Source organism: Galeopterus variegatus, unplaced genomic scaffold, assembly GCF_000696425.1.
Source record: "Galeopterus variegatus unplaced genomic scaffold, G_variegatus-3.0.2 Scaffold1687, whole genome shotgun sequence".
NCBI lineage: Eukaryota > Metazoa > Chordata > Mammalia > Dermoptera > Cynocephalidae > Galeopterus > Galeopterus variegatus.
In genome coordinates, this window is record NW_007727798.1 from 114,258 (window position 1) to 125,818 (window position 11,561).

The following is an 11,561-nucleotide window of genomic DNA, read 5'->3' on the forward strand; positions in this document are numbered from 1 at the left end:
AAAAAAAAAAAAAAAAAAAAAAAAAAAAAAAAATAGAAAAAACAGGTTGTTGTTCACTTTCCTGGGGTCAACCTGCACTTCTCCTGCTGAGGTGCCGAGTAGATAAATTCCATTCTTAGCACCTACATTCTGCACCTTTGGTTTGAAATTCCTTCTACAAAGAACGCCACGGCTTTGCGGGGATACACTGTTCTCTCCTGTACATGGACATCAGAGCTCAAAGCTCTTTAGCTTTTGGGTGCCAGGATTTACATGAAGGACACTATTGGCATCCCTGGTTATGAGGCCTTTGGACTTGGACTGAGCCATGCTACAGGCATCCAGTTTATAGATGTTCTATTGTGGGACTGCTCTTCACAATCATGCCCTGAGGCAGCAGCACCAATCCAGCAGCCCCCATGGGATCCAGGCCAGGTGAGATCCCACCCCTGAGATGCCCGAACCCCCCCAGGTCTCAAGGCGGCAACAGGCAGGCAAGTGTCAGCAACACTCTCAGCCACTGCTGCAGACACCAGGTGGAATGAGTAAACCATGAAAGCCTCTGCCACAATGACTAAACAGCAACAGAGAGATACGAGAAATATGAAAAACCAGGAAAGTACAGCACCACCAAAGGAATATAGTAACAATCAACTACTAGATCCTATAAAACAAGAAGTCCTTGAAATGACTCACAAGGAATTTTTGAGCAACAATTCTAAGGAAACTAAATGAGATACAAGAAGACTCAGTTAGACAACACAATGAAATAAGAAAAAGTATACAGGATCTAAAAGAGGAAATGTACAAAGAAATTAATGCCAAGAAAAAGAATGTAACGGAGCTTGTGGAGCTAAAGCATTCATTCAATGAAATAAAAAACACAACAGAGAGCTTAACCAGCAGGCTAGAACAAGCAGAAGAGAGAATTTCTGACCTTGAAGGTGGCCTGTTTGAAATAACACAGGGGGACAAAAAAAAAGAGAGAAAAGAATTTTAAAAATTGAAGAAAATCAAAGAGAAATAACAGGCAACCTTAAGTACTCAAATATCCAAGTCATGGTTATACCAGAAGGGGAGGAAAAAGGAAATGGCATTGAAAATATATTCAGTGAGGGCCGACCCCGTGGCGCACTCAGGAGAGTGCGGCGCTGGGAGCGCAGCGGTGCTCCCACCGCAGGTTCGGATCCTATATGGGGATGGCCGGTGCGCTCACTGGCTGAGCACGGTGCGGGCGACACCACACCAAGGGTTGCGATCCCCTTACCGGTTATGAAAAAAGACAAATATATATATATTCAGTGAAATAATAGCAGAAAATTTCCCAGGTATAGGGAGAGATACAGATCTTCAGATTCAGGAGGCTCAAAGATCCCCAAATATATTGTATTAGTCTGTTTTGTGTTGCTATAACAGAAATACCTGAGTCTGGGTAATTTATAAAGAACAGAAGCTTATTTGGCTTATGATTCTAGGACAACTGCATCTGGCATGGGCCTCAGTCTGCTTCTACTTGTGGTGGAAAGAGGCAGGCAGCTGGCAGGTACAAGCAGATCACATGGCAAGAGAAAGCAAGGGCAGGGAGGTGCCGGGGTCTTTTAAATAACCAGCTTTCATGGGAACTAGTAAAGCTAGAACTTACTCATTAATCCCCCCATCTAGGGGCCGAGCCCGTGACACACTCGGGAGAGTGCGGTGCTGGGAGCGCAGCAGCGCTCCCACCGTGGGTTCGGATCCTATATAGGGATGGCCGGTGCGATGTGCTCACTGGCTGAGCACGGTGTGGCCAGTCACAAAAAGGACAAAAAAAAAAATCCCCCCATCTAGGGAGAGCATTAATCCATTCATGAGGGATCCTACCCCATGACTCAATCAGTTTCCAACACTGCCACATTCAGGATCAAATTTCCACATGAGTTGTGGAGGGGACAACTCATCCAAACTCTATCACATATTCAACCTGAAAAGGTCCTCTCCAAGATATAGTCAAACTGGCAAAACTCAATGACAAAGAGAGAATCTTAAAAGCTCGAAGAGAGGAACATCATCACCTATAAGGTGAGCCCCTATCAGACTAACATTAGACTTTTCATCAGAAATACGAAAATCCAGAAGAGAATGGGATGATGTATTCAAAACATTAAAAGACAAAAATTTCCAGCCTAGGATACTTTACCCAGCAAGGCTATCCCTCTGAAAGGGAGGACAAATGATATATTTCCCAGACAACCAAAAACTGTGTGAGTTCATTACCACATGACCAGACTTACAAAAAATTCTCAAGGGAGTACTAGATCTGGTGCCTGAAAAACAACAATCACTACCATGAATACTCAAGAAAGAACAAAACCCACTGGTAAAATAAAAATGCTAACAACAAAGAGAAAAAATGTTTATCTACCATCCCAAGAAACCAACAAACACAGAAGACAAACACTAAATCAGAAAGAAAGGAACAAAAGATATTTAAAACATCCAAACAAAAGTCAATAAAATGCCAGGAGTAAATCAACACCTTTCAATAATAACTCTTTATGTAAAAGGATTAAATTCCCCACTCAAAAGACACAGTGTATGTCACCTCTTGCAGAGTGATGGAGATGCAAAAGATTACTCAGAACCCATGTATTCAGAGCAATGAGAAGCCCGAAGGGACTGCACCAAGGCAAAACTCCTTCAACAGAGTAGAGCCCAGGCACAGCCCCGAATCTGTTTCTGCTTCAGTTTTTATTGTGAACATAAGAAAGGTAAAGAGGAAAAACAGATGGTTAATCAATCATAGTGAAAACATAAACAAACTGGCTACATGACAATCTTCATTAAGCAGGTGTAGTTTAACATACTTCAAGCAATTTACCATCAAAAGGAGTCATAAAACTAAGCTGTGTGACATACAGAGAGAAACAATGAGATAACCACCAAAGCACTTAACTCCCCAAGAAACTCAAAGAAACAGCTCAGGTCAAGATGTGGAACATTCCCCAAGCACTAACTAGTAGAATATCCTTCAAGATTTTAGCTTGCATACTTTTCCAGCATCTAGATTTAGCTGCACCAAGGGCAACTGCCCCCACAGCAATAACTTTTTGCTGTGCTTCAATTCTCTTATCTACATCAAAGGCTTTAGTTCTGTGAAAGCTTTCTGGTCTTTTTCAATCTTAGCATTTCTATGTGTTTTCCTAAAGGGTTGGGCTTTGGCCCCCTAAACTAGAGGCTTTGGCCTCCTAAACTACAGGACTTTGGTCCTCTAAACTACAGGCTTTGTCATTCTAACCTACAGTCTTTGGCCTAAACTAAGGACTTTGGTCCTCTAAACTACAGGCTTTGGCCTTCTAAGCTACAGGCTTTAGTCCTGTGAAATACATGTGTTTTATTTCTATCTCATTAATGTCAATATCCTCCACAAGGCTGAATGATTGGATTAAGAGATGGACTCAACTATATGCTGTCTTCAAGAGATCCACCTTACCTGAAAAAACACACATAGACTAAGAGTGAAAAGATGGAAAAAGATAGACCATGCAAATAGAAACAATCAAAAGAGATTGAAGCCGCTATCAGCACTCTCCCAACAAAGAAAAGTCCAGGACAGGATGGCTTCAGTGCAGAATTCCACCAAACCTTTAAAGAAGAATTAATGCCAATTCTCTATAAACTATTCCAAAAATTGAAACAGAAGCCATTCTCCCAAACTCATTGTATGAAGCAAACATCATCCTGACACCAAAAACAGAGAAAGATACAACAAAAAAAGAAAGCTACAGGCCACTATCCTTGATGAATATAGATGCAAAAATCCTCAACAAAATACTAGCTAATAGAATACAGCAACACATACATAAAATCATACACCATGATAAAGTGGGATTCATCCCAAGGATGCAAGATTGGTTGAACAAATGCAAATCAATAAATGTGATACACCACATCAACAAAATCAAAGACAAAAACCATATGATCATCTCTATAGATGCTGAAAAAGCATTTGACAAAATTCAAACTTCATTCATGAAAAAGACTTTCTATAAGTTGGGTATAGAAGGAAAGTATCTCAACACAATTAAAGCCATATATGATAAACCCACTGCCAACATCATCCTGAATGGGGAAAAGTTGAAAGCTTTTCCCTTAAGAATAGGAGCAAGACAAAGATGCCCACTCTTGACACTCCTATTCAACATAGCATTGGAAGTACTAGCCAGAGCAATTAGGGAAGAGAAAGAAATAAAGGGCATCCAGAATGGAAAACATGAAGTCAAAATGTCCCTGTTTGCAGATGATATGATCCTGTATAGAGTACAGCCTAAAGACTCCACGAAAAACCTCTTAGAGTTGATAAATGATTTCTGCAAAGTTGCAGGATACAAAATCAACATGTAAAAATCAGTAGCATTTCTATACTCCAACAATGAACTAGCAGAAAAAGAAATCAAGAAAGCTCGCCCGTTTACAATAGTCACCAAAAAAAACAAAACAAACAAACAAACAAAACCTAGGAATAAAGTTAACCAAGGACATGAAAATCTCTGCAACAAAAACTACAAACCACTGTTGAGAGAAATTAAATGGGACACAAAAAGATGGAAAGATATCCCATGCTCTTGGATTGGAAGAATTAACATTGTGAAAATGTCCATTCTACCCAAAGTGATCTACAGATTCAATGCAATCCCCATCAAAATTCCAATGACATTCTTCTCAGAAGTGGAAAAAACAATTCTAACTTTCATATGGGGTAACAAAAGACCACAAATAGCCAAAACAATCCTGAGCAAAATAAATAAACCTGGAGGCACAAGACTACCTGACTTTAAATTATACTGCAAAGCTATAGTAACCAAACAGCATGGTACTGGCATAAATCAGACATACGGACCAATGGAACAGAATAAAGAATCCAGAGATCAACCCATTCACCTACAGCCATCTGATCTTCAACAAAGGCACCGAGACTACACACTGGGGAAGAGACTTACTCTTCAATAAATGGTGCTGGGAAAACTGGACATTTTCTATGTAGGAGAATGAAACTAGACTTGTACCTCACACCATATACCAAAATCAACTCAAAATGGATTAAAGAATTAAATATACACCCTGAAACAATAAAACCCCTTAAAGAAAACATAGGAGAGACACTCCATGAAGTAAGATTGGATACAGACTTTATGAATATGACCCCAAAAGCACAGGCAACCAGAAGAAAAATAAACAAATGGGATTATATCAAGCTAAAATCTTCTGCACAGCAAAAGAAACAATTAACAGAGCAAAAAGACAACCAACAGAGTGGGAGAAAATATTTGCAAAATATTCATCTCACAACGGATTAATATCCAGAATATACAAGGAACTCAAACAACCGAAAAGCAAAAAACCAAGTAACCCAAGTAAAAAATGGGCAAAGGAGCTGAATAGGAATTTCTCAAAGGAAGATATATGAATGACCAACACACACATGAAAAAATGCTCAACATCACTCAGCATTCGGGAAATGCAAATCAAATCCACTTTGAGATACCATCTCACTCTAGTTATGATGGTTAATATCCAAAAGACTGGGAATGACAAATTCTACTGAGGATGTGGAGAAAAAGGATCCCTCCCACACTGCTGGTGGGACTGCAAAATGGTACAACCTTTATGGAAAATGATATGGAGGTTCTTCAAACAAGTACAGGTAGATCTACCATATGACCCAGCTATTCCACTGCTGGGTATATACCCAGAGGAATGGAAGTCATCATGTTGGAGGGATACCTGCACTCACATGTTTATTGCAGTGCTATTTACAATGCCAAGAGTTGGAACCAGCCTAAATGCCCATCACTGGATGAGTGGTTAAGGAAAATGTGGTAGATCTACACAATGGAATACTACTCTGCTGTAAAAAAAAATGAAATACTACCATTTGCAGCAACATGGACGGACTTAGAGAAAATTATATTAAGTGAAATAAGCCAGGCATGGAAAGAGAAATACTGCCTGTTCTCACTTATTTGTGGGAATTAAATAAATAAATAAATAAATAAACATACAAACAAATGGGGAGTGGGGGGAGAAGACACAACAATCACAACAATTCCTTGAACTTGTTAAGACAAGTGAACAGATATGATGTTGAGGGGGGTGGGGGAGAGGGAGGGGAGAAAAGGAGGAATTGGTAAAGGGACACTAAAATCAACTACGTTGTATATTGATAAATTAAAATTTAAAAAAAAATAACAGAACAAAAAACTTCACTCACACTGTTGAGGCTCTTAAACAATGTCTTCAGAAAAAAATTTCTGGCCCCATAAATCCTCTAGATCCCTCCGCAGAATCCCCATATTCTCCTCCTAGTTCTTGGCATCCTTCTCTCCCAGAATGTTTTCCACCAACTGCAGCCCAGCCCCTCAACTCCTTATAACAGTAAGATTCACAAAGTCCCATCTCCTGCAGATGAAGTCCACACTGTGGCTGGTACCCATTCCCACACAAGGCCAACAAAGGAGATAACATTTAAACCTTGGTCTTGGTCTGAATTACTTGCTATCAATAAGACTTCCCTGACCCCAAAAAGGAAAGGGAAAGGTTTACTGAACAATTTAGAATTGTCCTAGAGGAATCTCTGGATTCCCCAATTTATATCAATTTACTCACCTATTAGTTGGGCCTATAGAATGCCTCCCTTTGGTTTGAAAAATCCAAATGGGGGCCGAGCCTGTGGCGCACTTGGGTTCGGATCCTATATAGGGATGACCGGTGCCCTCACAGCGCTCACTGGCTGAGCGCGGTGCGGCCGGTCTCAAAAAGCACACACACAAAAAAAACAAAACAAAAAAAAACCCCAAATGGACCACCATTCCAGAAGACCTTCAAGGGTCTAAGATTACCCCTGATTTTTATTGGAAATTGAAGAAAGTAAGAGAAAAATTACTCCGAGCCATCCTTCTGTTCTATCTCACCAAGATCGTAGGTCACATATTCAAAATTGTAAACAACAAAGGGATGAAACTCTAGCTAACTATCACCATCAATTGTTGCCATTGAGACAACACAGAAAGAGCATTTTGGATTTAAATGGACTTACTAAAGAGCTTCTGCTCTGGCCACAGGCTTTGAAAATAGTCTCAGACTGTACTTCCATGATACAGTCCAGAAAAGTTATATTAACTGCCAAAATGTAAACATGTCCAAGCTCCAGGTATTAGTCCAGCATTATGAAAATAGTATTGGAAAATGAAAAAGAAATGGAAAATACAGAATGCAAGCTTATGGTATTTGCCATTAAAACAGTTAGAAAAACCTGAAAAATGAAATTATGGCAAACTCCAAAATAACAGGCTACCATTGATTGGGACACCCACCAAAACTGTGAGGAAAAAGGAAACTGTGTCCAGGATTGCCTGGACTTCAAGGAGAAGGATAAAACCTGAGCCTCCTCCTCAGGGAGTGTAGTGGGTTAGAAATCTTGATTCTCCTTTGGTCTTAGAATAGGATTTTTAGGTAATGCATGAATGAGTTAAAAGGGTCTTGAGAAGGGGACAACAGTTCACAGATGAGTTTGGCAAAAGCCATCTAATCAAGTCTAATCACTGTTTAGGGATGGGATTGTGTACTTTGACTATTTTAGGTCTCTGGTTTGATTCAAGCTTGAAGGACTATTGACTATTTAACCTACTGATTGCTCTTAAGTTATGTTAAGGAAACTGCTTGAATGCTGTTAAAATATGCTAAGGAAATTGCTGTAGGAAGTGTGTGGAAAAGAAGATGTTTACTAAGGACAAGCTGTTTGTTGGTGGATTGACTTAGCTTTTTACAAATTGCATTCTGGAATGTCACATTGTTAATTTACTGCTGTTACTAGTTTTACACTGACTGTTTTTATGTCCTTTGATAACTGAATCAACTGATTTTTCTTGTGAAACTTCCTTTTCTTGTCAATAAAAAGAAAGGTGGCTTTTGAATCATGGTTGTTCCCCTGGTGGGTGGCAGTCCCCCCAGGCCTTATTCATGTTACCTTGAGTGAATTCTTTCTTTGTCTTTTTTTTTCTGTCTTGGTTACACAGAGGGAAGTGTAACAAGGGAGCACTCTGATTACCTCATTAGAAAATTGTTGACTCCCCTCAGAGCAAGTAAAAGTCCAATGTATTTAACTGCCACTAAATTCACAAGAAGAAATAACCCTACAAGTTGAAGGACACCCACCAACTTTCTCATCAGTACCAGGGCAATGCATTATACCCTTAGCACAACTTAGTTTCCTGTTCTCTCTTCCTTGGAGTCACCAAAGTTTACCAGTGGTGGATTTTGACAATTTACCTCTATCTCAACATTTTGACATTTTTATGGGACCCCTTAAACCTCAACCCAACTTCCTTTTTAGTTCTACTACCCAAATAAAACTGCAAGGAAAGGATCTTCTCATAAGTTGAAGTAAAAAAAATTTGTTGTGACCCTCAAGGACTCCTCTACAGATTCATGACTCCTCCCCTTCATGTCTCTGTCCCCTAGTGGTTTTGTCTGACTTCCCTGATTACTTTGTCCCCTTCAACATAGCATTCACTTAGCTAAAGACTTAAATCAACTATTAGACAGAATTTCTTCTTTATGGGCCAATATTTCTTCTTCTTCCACCAATATTGGGTGCATATGGGATGCAGAGCCCCTTAAGGTAAAAATAGGTTCTTCCATGCCTCTCCCCAAGATATCATTTAAAACCATAAGAACTTGAGGGACTCTGCCTGATAATCTGAGGTTATTAGATAAAAAACTTCTAGTTTCCACTTCTAGTCTATTAAATTATTTTATCTTGGCCATTGAGAAACAAAATGGGAAAACATATTTGTTAGTCCAAAATCTGATATCTATCAATAAAATTGTTAAACCTAGATTTCCCTTGGTGCCTAATCCTAACACTATCATGTCTGCTCTCCCTTTCAGCACCCAATATTTCACAGTCACCAATCTATTTTTTGCCTTTTTTTAGCATTCCCCTTCACAAGGAACCCTAATACTTGTTTGCCTTCACCTGGGAAAACCAACAATATACCTGGACTATTAGTCCCCAAGAATTTACTGAGACTCCTACCTTTTTGTCACACACTCTAAATACTAATTTAAGGGACTTAAAATTCCCAGGAATCTCTACTTTAGTCTAATATGTAGATGACCTCCTTCTGTGTTCTTACAGTTATGGCAACTCTTTTGGCCACTGAATACATTCTTACGGCATTAGTGAGAAAGAGCTACAAAGTGGCTGGAGACAAAACTCAATTATGTTCACTGCGTGTGCAACATCTGGGTCATGATTTCTCAGCCATGGGTAAAACTATCTCTGAGCCTCTACTGTTCAACATTTTCCTCTCCCTGAAACAAAGTGACAACTGAGTGGTTATTTTGCATATTGTGGGATATAGTAAGATGTGAATACCTAATTTCTCCATGATTGCTTCCCCCCTCTATGCCATAACTAAGGAATTATCCCCAGACCCAGTAGTTTGGGACTCCCCTAATACAGTGATGCTTTTGAGAACCTTAAGGGCTCTCTACTTTCATCCTTCACACTTGGGTTTCCCAATTACTCCCTGCCTTATTCCTTGTTTGTGCATAAATGAGAGGGTCATGCCCTTCGAGTGTTAGCCCAGAAACAGACACCAGAGGCCTCTGGGATATTATAGTTTGGCCTTAAGGAATAGATAGGGCATTTCCTCTTGCCTGTGAGCAGTGGTCACAACTGCCAAACTTGTCCAAACTACCTCTGATTTATTATCAGGTCATCTGCCTGACATCCATGTTTCTCATGCTGTGCAAACCCTATTGGTTAATAAAAACACACAGCACTTATTGCTGTCAAGCCCTTAACCCTGTGACCTTGCATCCTTTACCCACTGGCAGAATGCCCTAGGATTGTGTCATTAATACTAGATCTTTATCTTGTCCCAGGATAGATTAATCAGAAACCACCTCTTCCACAAGTTGACGTCATTCTATATGTCAATGTTGATGACTCCTACCTCCAGAGGGTAAACGGGATGTTCCAGGCAGGATATGCCATCACTGATCAACACAAACCTCTTGAATGTCAAACTTTGCCAAATGCTAAATCAGCCTAGGTGGTGAGTTAATTGCATTTGCTCTTACTAGGGTTTGCATAAGAGCAGAGGAAATGAAGGTTAACATTTACACTTATAGTCTGTATGCCTTTGGGATAGTACATAATTTTGGTATGTTATATGAACAGAGAGGATACATGAAAATACCTGGTAACCCAGTCAAAATTAAACCCTAAGTTACAGAAATTCTAGAAGCATTTTATTACCCCAGCAAATCGATATAGTTAAAACTGTAAGAAATAGTACAGAAAACTCAGACAAGGACTAGAGAAATAGATTGATAAATATTCTACATTAGCGGCCTCTTCACCAAATACCCAAGAAATCCAGGCAGTTTCCAAGTCTTGAGAGTATGCCCCTGAGTCTCACTTTGAGGCCCTAGACCCCTAGTGAAATTATTCGCCCTCCCTTGAGGGAGACAACTTCTTCAGGGTGATGCCTAAGTAAATAATAAAAGAGATCCACATGGCCTAAATAACAGCTTCAGACTCAGAAAGAATGAGATGGAAAAAATTGAATGTTCAATCCATGCAGATGTACTTTGGAAACACCTAAAAGTGTTAGGAGAGGTAGCTCCTAAGTTTATCACCTGAGTCATTGTGTATAGTTTACATAACATGTTTCACCCTGGAAAGGACAAAAATGCAAGATGTATTAGCCAAACAATGGTTTGGACCCTTTAGCTTTTGTTTGGACCAAGAGGTTGCCACTTGCTCATCTGCCAGAAATAACCTTGGAAAACCTGTAATTGTGGAGCAAGGAAGGAAAGCAGCTCAACCCAGATTCTTCCTTCACTGGCAAATAGATTTTGTCCAATTACTAAAAGCACAATTGTATTATTCCGTTTTGTGTTGCTATAACAGAAATACCTGAGACTGGGTAGTGAAGAACAGAGGTTCATTTGGCTTATGATTCTGGGACAGCTGCATCTGGTGCAGGCCTCGGGCTGCTTCTATTCATGGCAGAAAGCAGAAGAAAGTGGCAGGCAGCCAGTGGGTCCAAGCAAATCACATGGCAAGAGGAAGCAAGAGAGAGAGAGAGGAGATGTCAGGGTCTTTTTAAATAACCAGCTCTTGCAGGAACTAATAGAATGAGAACTTACTCATTAATTCCCCCACTTAGGGAGAGCATTAATCCATTCATGAAGGATCCACCCCGATGACTCAATCAGTTTCCAACATTGCCACATTCAGTATCAAATTTCCACATGAGTTTTGGTGGGGACAACACATTCAAACTCTATCATTCCACCCCTGGTCCCCCAAAACTCATGTGCCTCTCACACACAGAATACAATTATTCCATCCCAGCAGTCCCAAAAGTCTTAGCTTGTTCCAGCACCAACTGAAAAGTCCAAAGTCTCATCTGAGACCAAAGGCAAAAGTCCTTCCAGCTGTGAACCTGTAAAAATCAAAACCAAATTTATCTACTGCCAAGATACAATGGTGGAACAGACATTGTGTACCCGTTCCCATTCCAAAAGGG